Genomic DNA, 16,524 nt, shown 5'->3' with positions numbered 1-16,524 from the left:
AAGAAGAAAAGGATAGCCCATGGTCCCTCTAATAAGCAATATGCCAGTAAGAGTTGACAAGGTTTTAATTTCCAAAGTCTTTGATCTAAGAGTATGACATTCCTCTCCTTGAACCCCGTTTTGATCAGGCAATAAATGCAAGGTAAGTATGCTTGAGAATTTCTGCAAATTAAAACAGCCTTAGTGAGATATACAAAAGATAATGAGTGACCTGAGAGAACCTACGAGGATAAAGGTATGCTAAATTTCTTTTCAAAAATATACAAAAACTCCAAGAGACAGGATTAAGAAGAAAGGACCTCTACTCTTGACCATATATTTCCCTGACTACGGTACACAGTGGATTTTTATAACACCCTGCAGGTATGAGAAGAATGCTTTACAATGTTTTAACCCTAGATATTTTTTCTTAACCATCCTTTTCTCGAGGATGAGTAAAAGCCTAAGTATGGGGGTATTTGTTGACGGTTCTTAAGTATCAATTTTAATTATGAAATAAACAAGGAAAAGGACCAATATACAAACAACACCTAGAATTAGGGTTTGATATGACAGAATTCCACGAGTGTTGCTGTTTATCTATTTCTACAGGGGGTTATCAGGAAATATGGAAGAAAGACCCACACGTCGGGTTTACATAGAGATATCAACGTGCACCGCAATTATTCAACATCTAGAAGACTCCAGAAGCCACGAGAAAGAACGGGAGGCCGATTGGGCCCGGGGACAACGCGCCAGCCCTCCCCCCTTGGGCGCTCGCCCGCCTCTGGTGGCCAATCACGGTGAATCACGCGGATTATGCTCCACCGCCTTTGAGGATCAAGGAGAACCGTTCAATCAATGTCGGTTTGATCCGACGACCCAGATTCATTTGAAAAGGCTATATAAGCAAGGCCCCTGGCCCCTGGAGAGATAGAATCCCCATTATTCATTAGCATATTTTTCAGAGAGGATTTAGAGAGAGAGGTTCCTTAGGGTTCCCACCTCATAGGGCTTAGCATCCAATGTGAGAGTAGAATTAGTTCTATTAGATTGAGAGATATAGAATGGAGGTGTAGATCGGAGGAAGCCCGGCCTGTCGGTGTCTACTCTGAGGTTGTACCTGCGGGATCAAGTCTCCTAACCCGAGGCTTGCTCCTAGGATTCTTCAGTATTTCAACTTCTAAATTCTAGTAAGTTCTTTGTTTTATTGTTCTTTGGTTTATGAGTTTCATTTGATCTCTTCGTGTAGAGTTTAGAGTAATCATCTCTAGTGTAAATATGGTGTTTGGGCTAGGATCGATTGGGTTTATAGGTGTGGGTCGAACATCCTCTGTGGTGTCTAGATTCCGTGAGCCTCCCCAACAGAACAGTAGATCATCCTTACCAAGGTTAGAACGACAGTACGATTGTAGTCTTCTCTATACATCACTCACATCGAATCACATAGTTCGTAGCCTAAAGGTTAGTAGCAATAGACTGGGTTAGTCGGATGCATGCTTTCTCCTAGTGGTAAATATAAATACGATACTCTGGATAACATCCCAGGTGAAGTGCTCACCGATATCCGTGCGCTTGCGGATTAATTCCTGATTGCGTTACCAAATATCAACACTATTGCATACAAGCGTTGTAATATGATAGTACCTTATCATAGCATTCACAATTCATTACTTATCACAACCCAAGTGTTTCGTAGTCCTTACTACGAGGACGAAGCTCATGTCAAGTGCTCACTATCCAGGAGCGATGGCGATTCGATTCGATTTCTAACCAGCTGGTGAGTTTATTCCCCACACAAACCACACTCACTGATCAAGTGAGCTACAGATCACCGTATTGCACTATCCAGGACCAATTCGCGGGTTCGACAGGCACGGCCCGTACCCGAGGACCGTTCCGGCGACCGAGGTATCCAAGGTATACCAAGGTTGCGCGCCGCGCCCTCGTCGTTCTCCTCAACCATCACCAATAAAGCGCGTACATCGGGCCGATTCGAAGCCCAGATAGTGCTCAGGCTTCGCAGTCGGAACGACTTATCCTTCCAGCTAAGTGTGGGGCATGCGTTCAATGTGACAAGAGGGCCATCAACGATCGGTCCTTAATCGACACAGGCAGGGGCACTACGGTCAACACCACCATAAGACCCTGCCCGGTCTCAAGTTCATTCCCACACTTGGTTACTTTTCATCATAGCATTGACAGCTAATCATCCAGGTGTCCACCTATATCTCACAGGTGACAGGAAATCACCCGACCTCTACCGCACTAAGCAAGCTAAGCATAGACTCCAAGCCTATCTACTTAGGACAAGGTAGTGAACAGGTGGTGATATCAAAGAGTAAGTATGCATCAACGGCATCAAGCAATTCCTATCACTTAAATGCAGCATAGAAGAACAACCATAATATATCAATTAAGTTAGCGAGAATAGGGAGACTTAGAATGCTCCGGGGCTTGCCTTTCTCAAACGTGCTAGGCTTGTGGTTCGGACACTTCTGCAGCTCTCCTTCCGGCTCGGGTCCTCCCGAAAGTTCCTGCTCCACGGTCTCCTTCTACTCCTCTGGTCCCACCTCGTTCTCCTGCGAGCCTGTATGATGCATACATGCTCATGAGTGGAGTGCGAGATGCCCGGAGTGCAATGCTTATGCAAACCAGGACAAGATGGTCATGCCACGGTGCATAGATGACATAGGTGATTATTTCTTCAAGGTAGTCAACATCATCCAAGAACCTACAACAGTATCTATTGTATTCTCTTCTACAAGTTGTCTTCATGGTTAACTAGTACGCTAACATGATGCTTGAAAGATACACCAAACACCCTTTATTCCATTTATCTCATGCACAACAAGGTATAATTTATTTTAATTATTATTGGACCTACAACAGCAGCATGTACCTCTGATCATCAATAAATTCCACAAAAATTACAGTAGATCACTCGTCAATTATAAAGTCTACCACAAATTTTTCATAATATCTGGGCAGGTAGTTTAACCTACACTAAAACACTAGTTTATTCTATATAAACAAGTATAATTACCCCACTGGTGCTAAAGTGTCAAACAACAGATTTCATATTTTTGTAAATTAGTTACTAAAATAAGAAACACCCACAAAAATTTCCAGATTAATTACATGATCCAATTATTTATTAAAAATCATAAACCATTGCCATGCAAGCATTTAAATCTTTATAAATTAATTTATACAGCAATTACCAAGCGTTACCAAGCGCTCGGAGGCGTGTTCCGCAACGGCGAAGCGAGGGCGGATCTCGGGGAGGGACGAATCGAAGAATGGCTCACACGCTGGGGAAGAACGGTCGAGGCGGAGCTCGGAGCTCCAATGGCGACGGCGGTGCTCTGCGCGCGTGGAGCGAGGGCGAGAGAGCGAGAGAGGAGGAGGTGGTGGGCGCAAATGGCAGCGGGGACGGAGGCGATCGCGACCGGGCGCTCCTGGTGGCCGAGCAGGGCGCGTCCAAGCCATCGCATGCGCGCCACGCGGCGGCCGAGCTCTGCCGGCTCGCAACAGCGGCACGGCGCGGCCGTCCGCACGCGTGGACGCGGCGCGAGCACGAGCGCGGGGAAGGGGGCGAGCGCGGGCGGGCTGGGGCGGCTTCGGCCAGTGGGCCAGAAGCGAGGCCGCAGCCTGCTAGCGCCCCCCTTTCCTTTTTCCATTTTTTTTGAATTTCTTTTCTCAATTCTTTTTCTAAATTCATTTGGACTATTTCAAATCCTTTTTCAGCCTTAGCTCCCAAAACAAAAGTTGTCACAAATAAAAAGTTCTACAACTTTGGTTTAAGTTGAAATCCCAAATTCCAAATAAAATTTGAAATGCAACTCAAAACTAGTTATAGTTTTTTAAATAAATCCATTTTGGGAATTTTTGTATTAAATCCATTTCTCAATTTCTATAGCTCCAAAAATTCCAGAAAATTATTCTTAATTCTTCTAAAACATATTTCAATCTATTTTGGTCATCACAAGAATTTTGGCAAGAAGCATACTATTTCTATCATATTTAAATCATGAAATTTAAGCAAATAAAATCACACATAAATTACTACTATGCTCATGTGATGCTATGCTTGTGCTATGCTTGATGAGAATGCTTATGAGAGAGTTTATCAGACTAAGTACATGCTTAACACCTAGGGTGTTACAGAGCCCCCCTTAGGGAAATCTCGTGCTGAGATTTTGGGTTACTAACCATTTCATATGAAATTTTGGGTAAACTGTTTTTAGGTAATCCTCGGTTTCCCAAGTGGCATCTCTATTATCGTGATGACTCCACACCACCTTGTAAGTTTTGACAACTCTATTCCGGCTTACCCGCTCTTTGGTATCGACAATACCCACCGGTTGTTCTTTATATTCCAAATCTGCCTTTATCTTAATTCCCCGAGGTTCAATCCTCTGCTCGGGTACTTTCAAACACTTTCTCAGCTGGGACACATGAAAAACAGAAAGATTGAGCTCAACTCTTCAGGTAACTGAATTTTGTAGGCCACAAGGCCTTTCCGTTCTAGTATCTGATATGGTTCCACATATCTAGGTGCAAGCTTGCTTCGACCTCGGAAGCGTTGAACTTTCTTCATTGGTGTATGTCACAGAACCGACCAAATTATAAGAGTTCAAGTGTAGAAACGATCAACTAACAATCAAGTTTCCAAACTTGAGCCCACATAATCGCGGTAGTCAATTGAAATCACGAAGGACTTCAAACCAACTTGCAACAAACCAAGATCGTAATAGTTCAACATAACACAGCGAATGTTACATAGTCATTCAGTGACGTCGAAGCGGCACCACATCGGAGTTACTTAGTTATTACAACACAAGTTTGCAGTAGCGGAAGCAAAATAGTTTACAACAAGCATTCCAAAGTTCATTTCAGAAGTTCTTGTTTCTGCCAGAGTCTCATTCCATCCATCAAAAGCACAGATACAAAGTAGTTAGAGGACCGTGCCCAACGGTTTAGTCTTCATCCCCAACGGGATGGAGACAGGTCTTGCAGAAGCCATCATAAACGATATCATCTGCAACAGGTGGGAATAAACCGTGAGTATGAGGATGTACTCAGCTAGACTTACCCGTCTAGTAAAACATAAAGACACCAAGGATCATGCAAGTTTGAGTATAAAGTGTACCTGGCTTGACTGAACGTTTACTAAAAGCTCAAGTGATTACTATACTACTTGTAAAGGCATCATATTAATCTTGATTAGCCTAGCGCTAGATTAGCACCTGTACTAAAGTAGTTCACTTTGATTAATATAAACAATAATAACCATATCAAGTTCATCATATGCTCTTCCTTGCAATCATCATTATCACGAACCATTGTATTTTAGTGAATGCTACGTTTGCAGCTACTCTGTCAAGTTCTCACTATCCGGGAGAGACGGCGATTCGAATCGACTCCTATCCAGCTGGAGGGTTATTCCTAACACTCACCCGAGCATCCCCCGTCAGAGAGCAAGCGGGTCACCTTTGGTATGACTCAGGAATCGCGGCTCCGATCAGCGCCGCACTCCCAGGGCTACCACTCTGCCAGGGAGGTCAGGACTTTTAACTCACCTGTCTTCGGTCTTACGCCAATGGTCCCCCGCACACCGCACTTCCTCCGATAGTGCGCACTTTATACTTGCCGGTCTTCCAGCCCGAGTCATACTACTAGGCTTCGCGGTCGGAATGAGTTATCTGGCCAACTAAGTGTTAGGCATGCGTTCAACATGACAAGAGGACGTACAACAATCAGTCCTTAGCTGCCACAGACGGAGTTACTACAACCTTGCAAAACTTCACCCGGCTTAAGTCATTTTAATCAGGTTCTTTCCCACGATAGCTCATATAGTCAATCGTGATCTGACACAACCCTATTTCGCGCAGGTGACAGGACATCACCCGACTTCTACTGATTTAAGCATGGCTAAGCTGCTACTCGATCCTAACTCAATGACCAGGCAATGGTAAGATATCTGGACAAGGAATAAGGATAATGCAGCAAGGGTTTCATCACAACTCCTATACGTAATGCATCAATAAATATAACATATTCAAGTAAACTTTCGAAATTAAAGTGGGAGACTTAAGATGCTCCGGGGCTTGCCTTTCACGAACGATGTAGGCTCGTGATTAGGGCACTCAATCTCCTCTTCGGGCTCCTCGTGTCCGGCTGGCTGGACCTCCGTCTCCGGATTGATCTCCTGGCCTTCGGGGTTCACCAGATTGAGCTCGAATGAGGTCGCTACTTCCGATGCACCTATTGCATGCATAATGAATAAGAAATGTGTGCATACTAGATGAGGATGAATACTTGATAACATAATTAGAACTTCACTGGACACTCATTTACGGAGTAACTTTCATAACTGGATCACACAAGATCATTAACTACTTAGCAAGATTACCAATTTAAACTACAAACAGCAATAACCAACATAACAGTGAAGCTCAAGGAATAATTCATAACTGGAGCTATACAGATCCAACAAACATGAATGAGGACATTATGGAAAACTTATGAAATTGTCTACATTTCATCTTTAGACATCCCAGCAAGATTCATAAGTTAAACAAGTCAATTAAACAAAGTTCCAAGTTCTGTCCCAGAAAAACAGAAGGTACCTATTTCTGGAACATAACTTGGAAGAGCCATAACTTTTAAACTACTGGACCAAATGATCCTAAATTTAAACTACAGCTAGTTCATAAAGTTCAAAATATCTTTGATATAGACAAGTCCTTCAGAAAATCAAATTATCATCACACAAAGGTCAAATTACTTCCTTGCTGTCCAGGACAGCTATAAACCTTTAATTAATTATATGATGACATAGCCAAAACATATTTAGTGCTAACTAAATGGCTTATAAGCACTAGCATACCATAAGATTACCAGAACAACATATGTTAACCCCAAAACATTTAATAACATGGCATTTATTCATTTAATTCCATAAAAAGGACATAATTACAAGATACTTAGCAAAGGTGCTCAGAAAAATCTACAAAAATTACACAAGCACAAGCATAGCATCTTGACATTACCATAAAATTTGCAGAACAATTGCACATGCCAAATTCAAGATAAGCATTTAACATGTGACAAGGTGCTTATTTCATAAATTAAGAAACATAGCTTAGATGGTGTCAAACAACAGATTTCAGATTATTTACATGTTACTATTACCATAAACAAGTTTGACACCAGAGTAGAGCACCAGCATAAGCACCAAACATTTATTATGATTTAAGTAAGAAAACAAGCCATATTACAAACATAAATTACATATCACAGATAGATTATGCCAAAAATCATGAAATATTTATCATAGCATACTCATATTACTCAGAGACTACCATAAGAATTTCACAACAAAAGGAGCAGGATATCAAAAGATATGAATTTACACATAAATAACAAGATTAAATCATAACAATTATTTTTCCCAGAAAACATGGTACATTTTATATTTATATTAAAAACTAGCCATCTCAAGGAAGATCACAAAATTTATTTCACATTTTTTGGATCTCAGAAACTGAAGATATGATTTTTGCAAGAATGCCAAAAATGTGGATTTGAATAAAAGAAAAGGAGGGTAACGACGTGTCACTGACAGCGGGTCCCGCATGTCAGGTTCGTCTTCCTCATGACCGAGACGACATTCATCGGCGATTTCTCCGCAACGGCGAGGTCTTCGGCCAAACCAAGGGCACCAACGTGACCCCCAGACCCTTGCGAACCGATTGATCCCCTTTTCCCCACGGCGGAGCCACTGGAAAGGGCTTGCCGTCGACCATGGCGGCTCGGCGGAGGTGCTCGGCGTTACGCCAGAGCTCTCAGGCTGGTAGAGCGCGACCTAGGCTTTCCTACAGCACCAATGAACTACGGCTAAGCTTGCTAGGTAGGTGACTAGGCTCGAAACGGTGTAGAACGAGCTGGCCACGAGAGAGCCGAACTCCGGCGAAAACACGGCGGCGCTGCGCGTCGTGTCCGACGACTGTGAGTGTGGTAGAGCGTCCACCAAGTGGCGCAAACTTTCGCTAAGGACCTAAGCTACCTCTAGGACCTAACCAGAGGAGACTAGAGGCTGCGAGGAGCTCAGCATTGAGTTCGCCGGAGAAGAAGGTCACGGTGATCCGATTTGGGGTAAGTCGGAAATGTCAGCTCACCGGAGGGTTTCATGGCGAGTTTGTGGGTGGAGGATGGAGAGCGGTTTACGGCGGAGCTGTGGGCGAGTTTTGGTGGGCAGTAACGCAGCGAGGAGCGCGTTTGAGCTCGCGACGGTGAGCTCGCTGCGGCCGCGTTTCTGGCGAGAGAGCGAGAGGGAGGAGGAATGGACGTGTCCACTTCGCCCGGGGTGTCACCGAGGAGGTCATGCGTGCGTCTGGAGCTGATGAGCGGGGCTAGAGACGACGTACGGGCGCCAAATGTCACCGTTGTTCTGTCGCCGGTCGGCCACGTCGACGAGCTCGGCTTCGATTCAGACAAAATGATGACTGACTGACAGAGCTACTTTGACAGCGATTATGTCCCAAACCAAAGCATATTAGGAGATGGTGTAGTTGATAAAGTTGGAGTACTAGCTGAGTTCTACAACATTGTCAACTGGATCAAGAGCCAAATCGGCCTAGATTGAGAGATGTGAAGCTTCCAAAATCGATCGAGCAAACTGCTGGCGCCTGGACTTAGCCAAATTTGGCTAAGTGCCAAAACAGCACCCAAAACTGCATTGCATGCACTTTTTGAGCATGATGTGATCATTTTTATGAGATGGCCATAAAACAAATTTTGTTCCTTATAAAATTTGCTACAACTTTTATGTAGAAAGTTTTGACATGCAAATATTTTATGAAGTATAAGCAAAAGAGGTTTCTAGGGCTTATACAAGGAAGTAGGAATTAAGTGCTTAATTTGGAGAAGTGATCAACATGAACATTGTTCCTAGGGTTGAGTTAAGCATAAACAAACCAATTACCAAGGCATAGCAGACAACATGAGCATGGTACAAACAAACACAAGCATAGGAAGCATATCTAGGCAATTTAAATCACATTTTTGCATAAAATGACATGACTCAAGGTAAATGATGATCATGATATGCTTATAAAGATGATGATGCATATGCTATGCATGTGAATGATGCAACCATAATACTGGGGTGTTACAGCCCTCCCCCCTTAATAAAATCTTGTCCCGAGATGTGGAAGCTTACTGATTTTCGAAGAAGGTTTTATAAACCTCTTTTAGATAGTCCTCTGTTTCCCAAGTGGCATCTTCCTCCCCGTGGTTACTCCACAACACTTTGTAGAACTTAACCACATGATTTCGAGTCACCCGTTCCTTGCGGTTGAGAACCGCTACAGGTTTCTCCTCATACACCATGTCAGATTTCAACTTGATATCCCGAACTTCCACTCGTTCCTCCGGAACACGAAGGCATTTCTTCTATTGTGATACGTGAAAGACAGGAAAAATAGCCCAAAGCTCAACTGGTAGTTGAACTTTGTACGCTACGTTCCCTTTTCTCTCGAGAATCTAATATGGCCCCACATAACGAGGTGCAAGCTTTCGCTTGACTCCAAACCTTTGTACGCCTTTCATCGGAGACACCTTGATGTACACATGGTCACCGACTGCAAACTCAATCGGCTTCCTTCTCTTATCAGCATAACTTTTCTGACGAGCTTGAGTAGCTTCCAGATGTTGCTGGATGGTACGAACTTGCTGCTCCGCTTCGTTCACGAAATTGATGCCATAATACCTTCGCTCCCCGGATTCCACCCAATTCAACGGGGTTCGACACTTTCGACCATACTGGGCTTCAAATGGAGCCATCTTGATGCTCTCTTGGTAACTATTGTTATAAGAGAACTCAGCTAACGGCAACCACTTTACCCAAGAACCCTTTGAAGAGAGAGCACATGCCCTCAACATGTCTTCTAGGATTTGGTTAACACGTTTAGTTTGGCCGGCCGTTTGGGGATGATATGCCGAACTACGAACCAAGTGAGTACCAATTTGCTCATGAAGACACTCCCAAAAACGGGTAGTGAACTGTGGTCCACGATCTGATATGATAGTTCGAGGCACACCATACCTACGGACAATGTGCTCGAAGTACAACTCTGCATACTGATGTGGACGATAATCAGTTCGAACTGGAATAAAACGAGCAACCTTGGTCAAACGGTCTACAATCACCCAGATAGAGTCATAACCCTTAACAGAAGTTGGGAATCCAGAGATAAAATCCATACTAACTTCTTCCCATTTCCAACCAGGAATTGACAATGGTTGAAAGCCTGCTTTCATGTGAACGGCCTTCACACGACAACAGTTGTCACAACGAGCGACAAAAGCAGCAATCTCCTTTTTCATCTTTGTCCACCAAAACAGAGGTTTCAGATCCTGATACATCTTCTACTAAGGATGGATAGACAACTTGGATGAATGAGCTTCAGATAAAATCTGGTTTTGAAGCTCACAGTCTTTTGGGACCACCAGTCGATCCTTGAACCATAGGATTTCGTTCTCATTGACCCGGAAATGCTTGGTTTCTTCTTTCATTTTCCTCTTTATATGGTAGATACCTACATCTGTTTGCTGCAATTCGATGACTCGATTGCGAAGAGAACTCTCCAAAGCAATCTGGTCAAGCATAAGTGGGTGCATAAGATGTGACAACGATGGATCTTCCATCTGAACTGAATGACAGTGCACTTTCCGACTCAAGGCATCCGCTACCACGTTCGCCTTGCCCGGGTGGTAGTGCACTTGAAGATTATAATCTTTAATCAACTCAAGCCACCTTCGCTACCGCATGTTCAATTCAGGTTGAGTGAAGATATACTTGAGACTCTTATGATCGGTGTAGATATTGCACAGATTACCCAATAAATAGTGCCTCCAGATTTTTAAAGCATGAACAACTGCAGCCAATTCTAAGTCATGAGTAGGGTAATTAACCTCATGCTTTCGAAGTTGGCACGAGGCATACGCGATAATGCGTCCTTCTTGCATCAACACACAGCCTAGGCCGATACCAGACGCGTCACATAAGACATCGAAGGGCTTCTCGATATCGGGTTGAGCTAGGATAGGAGCTTATTTTAGCAATATCCTCAACTTGTGGAATGCCTATTTACATTTAGGCGTCCACACAAACTTCTCATCCTTCTGAAGTAGGCGAGTCATTGGCTTAGATATTTTTGAGAATTCTGGAATGAATCGACGATAATACCCAGCCAGACCTAGAAAACTCCGAACCTCGTGCACAGAAGTTGGAACCTTCTAATCCAGCACTTCCTGCACCTTAGCTGGATCCACCGATATACCTTCTTTAGATAAGACATGGCCTAAAAAAGGTACTTTCTTTAGCCAAAACTCGCATTTGCTGAACTTGGCGTAAAGCTGATGCTCACGCAAACGCGACAACACCACACGCAGATGCTCTGCGTGCTCTTCTTCATTGCGAGAATATACCAAGATATCATCAATGAAGACCACCACAAATTTGTCCAATTCGGGCATGAATACCAAATTCATGAGATACCTGAAGTGAGCAGGCACATTCGTAAGACCGAAGGACATGACGAGATACTCATACAACCCATACATCGTCGAGAAAGCTGTCTTAGGCACATCTTCAGGACGGACCTTGATCTGATGATACCCAGATCGCAAAACAATCTTGGAGAATACCTTGGCTTTAGACAACTGGTCAAACAGGATATCAATGTGAGGAAGAGGGTATTTATTCTTCATGGTCACCGCATTCAGAGGACGATAGTCCACACCCATGCGCAAGGACTGATGCTTCTTCTTCACAAAGATAGCCGGACAGCCCCAAGGAGAAGAACTAGGACGGATAAGACCCTTCTTTAACAATTCATTCAGCTGGGTCTTAAGCTCAGCTATCTCATTTGGTGGCATTCTATATGGTCTTCTAGAGATAGGAGCAGTACCTGGAAGCAATTCAATTTTGAACTCCACATCCCGTTCTGGAGGAAGCCCGGGCAAATCATCAGGGAATACATCCGGGAACTCACACATGACCGGAATATCCTCGATGGCCCTAGATGTAACTGCATTCATCGTGCTACGAATATGGATATCCCGAGGAAGTTGCACTAAGAACGCCTCTTTGGTATTTGGGTCTCTCAACATCACTACACGAGTGGTGGTGTCGATAAGAACTCCGTTGCCACTCATCCATTTCATACCCAAAATTACATCTATACCCACACCGGGTAGAACAACTAGATCAACAAGAAACTGACGGTCTCCTATTTCCAGAGTTGCCCCCAAAACCACTTGATTTGTAGAAATATCATTTCCAGCAGCACTAATGCAATAACTGCCCTTATCAAGTGTAATTGCCTTGAGATTATGCTTAGACACAAAGTCTGAACTCACAAAAGAATGCGATGCTCCTGAATCAAAAAGCACAAGTGCATCACATTGATTAACCAGAAACTTACCAGCCGTAACTACCTCACCAGCAGGGATTGCTTCCACAGTCGAATAGTGAACACGCCCCTGGCGGACGTTCCCTTGGTTGCCCTTCTTTGGCGGGTAAGGACAGTTGCTTTGCCAGTGCCCGGTCTGATTACAGTTCCAGCACGGACGTTTGGCAGGTGGAGTCTTGGCATAACTGGGACCCATGTTGCCCCTAGGAAGAGCAATAGAGTAACCCTTGCGGAATCCCGTCTTCGCCTGATTCTTCTTCGCTAGAGGGCGATATCGCTGGTTAGGAGTTGGACCACGATATTGGGGCCTAGCCACCACTGGAGCCTTGGACTGAGATGCCCCTGCCCTGGCCTCAAAAGCCCTCTTGCGAGTCTTGGTCGCAGTGTACACAGTGTTGTAGTTCCCTTGGGTGAGAGCATCACTGACAAACTCATTGAAAGTTGCACACTTAGTGCGGCCCATAGTCTTCAGCAACTTGGGGCCAAGACCCCACTTGAAGCTAGCAATCTTCTTTGACTCCGTACTCACAAACTCAGGAGCATACCTTGACAGGTGATTGAAAGCATGCAAGTACTCCTTTAGAGTTTTGTTGCCCTGAGTCAACTGCATAAACTCAGTATGCTTCATTTCCATGACACCAGGAGGTATGAAATGCCCCTTGAAAGCTTCACGGAAGAGATTCCAGTCAAGCACAGTGTTGTTGGGAAGAGCCTCCCGATACTAATTCCACCATATGCCTGCCGGACCCTGCAGTTGGTGAGCTGCATACTCGGCCTTCAAACCATCGGTCAGCCGAAGCAAGCGGAACTTCTGTTCCACCGTGTTCAGCCATTCCTCAGCTTGAAGGGGTTCTTCAGCCTCTCTGAAAGATGGAGGTTTAGTATCCATGAAATCCTTGAAGCTACTGTACTGATTAGGTGCTGGCCCATTTGGTGCATTCCGACCACCCTGATTCGCCATCTGATTGATGGTCTTAGTGAGCAGCCTCTGATTTTCCACCATCATTTGCATCAGCTCGGCTGGATTTGGTGGTGGAGGAGGAGGGGGTGGGTTCATGTTCGCACGTTGTTCCGCACCTCGAGTGCCACGAGACATCTGTAAAGACACAGTTAGTGAGCATTGATGATGACAAGATTTGCCATAGAAGAACTTATAATCATGCCTGAAAGTATTCGAGAGAATAACTTTACAAAAAAAAGGCACAATAATTCAATTCCATAAAACAACATCACCAATCCCAACACATGACACAGATACCTGTAATATGCGTAGCAACGGAAATATCGTCATAACCGATCGAACATGACATAGATATCAACATGGGGTCCAAGAGTTATTACACCATCACAGTACAGATCATAAGTCAAAGATCAAGGTTCCGGATTATAACATGATTACAAAAGCACAACTGCTGACCACCATACTACAAAAGATCCTCACATAACAACTATCAACTACCCACTACACTCCAGGCTCGTCGTCTGAGTCAGCGTTGAAGATCGCCTCTCCATCCTCGTCGCTAACCGGCTCAAGCTCCTCGTCCTCCACATCCTCGTGCAAAGGTGGTGCAGCCGCGGCTAGTCCGTCTACCTCCATACCATCATCATCGGCCACGATCACCTGAGGTCCCACCTCTGGATACACTGGTGCAGGGCGAGGAATAGGGTGTAGCATGTTGTTGAGACGGTGAATCTCCACAAGACCAGCCTCAATCTGATCCTGCAGATAGTTCTCCCGCTCAAGCGACTGGATCCGATGCATCTCCCATGCCCGGCGCCTGTTCTCCGACACACGGAGCGCAGCATCCCTCTCACGAGTGATCTGCACCAAGCGCTCCTGCACTGTCTCCCTCTCCCTAGCCAACTGACTCATCTGATCCTGCTTGTGATCTCTCTCTAATGGCCTTCACCCACTGCTGCCTACGGTACTCCGCAATGTCTTCCCAGTCATTGCGGTCCTTCTGAGGTTGCTCCAGGAGTCTAGCTTGCTTGCAAAACTTGCGAGCGCGCTTTTTAGCCTTCTGTTGCATCTCCTGAGCCTGGCGGACAGCCACCATAATCTGGGCATAGGTGTCCTCTCACTGACTGAACAGCTTGAGCATAGCCATCATAGCACTCATAGCAGGACTAGAACTCTCAGCTCGCTCTCCTCGGCCTCCTACCAATGCACAACCATCAGCCTGCTTCCACTCCGCTGCTACTGGGTCAGCACGGGGAATGGAGGCCGCTGGCCCTCCTGTCAGCTCATCGCCAAACCTCTGACAGATGTTGAGCAGCATAGCATGGGCTGCAACCTGAGCTGCTTCCCATGGCGTCTGCCCATCCGAGTTACAGGTCCACCCCGTCTATGCAGGCCTGCCCCCATGTGGTGGGACAACTCCCTGCACAGCAAACCACTGCAACTCTCCTGTCATATCCACCTCCCACCAAGAATACTAAGGTGGCTCAGTATACCCCATAACAACCTCCAGAGCAGAGTAGGAGTGCCAAACTCGCTCAAAAAGGTGTCACTGGGCGAGGTGAAGCGGGCACGTCCATCTGTGGAAAGGAATAACCGTGGGTAAAAGAGGATTAGTTTAAGCAACATTTATTTAATTAAAAGGGACGACATTGTAAGGGAAGGAGTAGACAGAATGTATGTATGAATGCGACATGATGCATGCGCGAACCGTACGTCCTCACAAACTTAGAAAATTAATATTCTAACGGATACACGGTGCCATACATTCGTCTCTCGATACGATAACTATCGATTTACACGTGCGTTGTTAGAGTACCTGCAGAAAACTTCATTGCAGCCCTACAATTCCCAATATATCACTCAAGAAAGTAGTAAACTATGTGCACATTGCTTGTACATGGCCAACAGGCACAAACAATGACACCATAGCTACCCGAGAAATTAAATGCTCCCCAATTACGTTTCTTTCGTGGTTCCATGGTTTGCATGTAACCACTCCAGAAAACCACCCGAACACTCCCCTAGACCGCCGTTTGGACGATCATGCTCTCACAGCTCACACTTACTAGAGCGTAGGTGCAACGTTGCATAATTTAGATCTATCGACATATGTGGCTAATTCACATATGAACCCTACCTCTACCATTAGACCACAGGGTAGCATAGTGCGGTCATCACACATCCATACCTGAGTACTGCCGGAGATGCATAAATAAAACCCCCCGAGTCAGTACTTGAATAGCCACCTAGAGTCCTTATATGGGCAAGGAGGATTCGACCACTGACATAACTTTAAGTATTGATTTTCACAATTTTATTTAAAAATTCTTTTATTTCTAAATACACAAACGCTGCATTTATAATGCTGAACTTGCTCCAATGCCAGCTGTCACAGAACCGACCAAATTATAAGAGTTCAAGTGTAGAAACGATCAACTAACAATCAAGTTTCCAAACTTGAGCCCATATAATCCCTGTAGTCAACTGAAATCACGAAAAACTTCAAACCAACTTGCAACAAACCAAGATCGTAATAGTTCAACATAACACAGCGAATGTTACATAGTCATTCATTGCCGTCGAAGCGGCACCACATCGGAGTTACTTAGTTATTACAACACAAGTTTGCAGTAGCGGAAGCAAAATAGTTTACAACACACATTCCAAAGTTCATTTCACAAGTTCTTGTTTCTCCTAGAGTCTCATTCCATCCATCAAAAGCAACAGATACGAAGTAGTTAGAGGACCGTGCCCAACGGTTTAGTCTTCATCCCCAGCGGGATGGAGACAGGTCTTGCAGAAGCTATCATAAAAGATATCATCTGCAACAGGTGGGAATAAACCCTGAGTACGAGGATGTACTCAGCTAGACTTACCCGTCTAGTAAAACATAAAGACACCAAGGATCATGCAAGTTTGAGTATAAAGTGTAGCTGGCTTGACTCAACGTTTGCTAAAAGCTCAAGTGATTACTATACTACTTGTAAAGGCATCATATTAATCTTGATTAGCCTAGCGCTAGATTAGCACCTGTACTAAAGCACTTCACTTTGATTAATGCAAACAATAATAACCATATCAAGTTCATCATATGCTCTT

This window comes from Sorghum bicolor, chromosome 5, assembly GCF_000003195.3.
Source record: "Sorghum bicolor cultivar BTx623 chromosome 5, Sorghum_bicolor_NCBIv3, whole genome shotgun sequence".
Taxonomy (NCBI): domain Eukaryota; kingdom Viridiplantae; phylum Streptophyta; class Magnoliopsida; order Poales; family Poaceae; genus Sorghum; species Sorghum bicolor.
Note: the sequence above shows the minus strand (reverse complement) of the source record.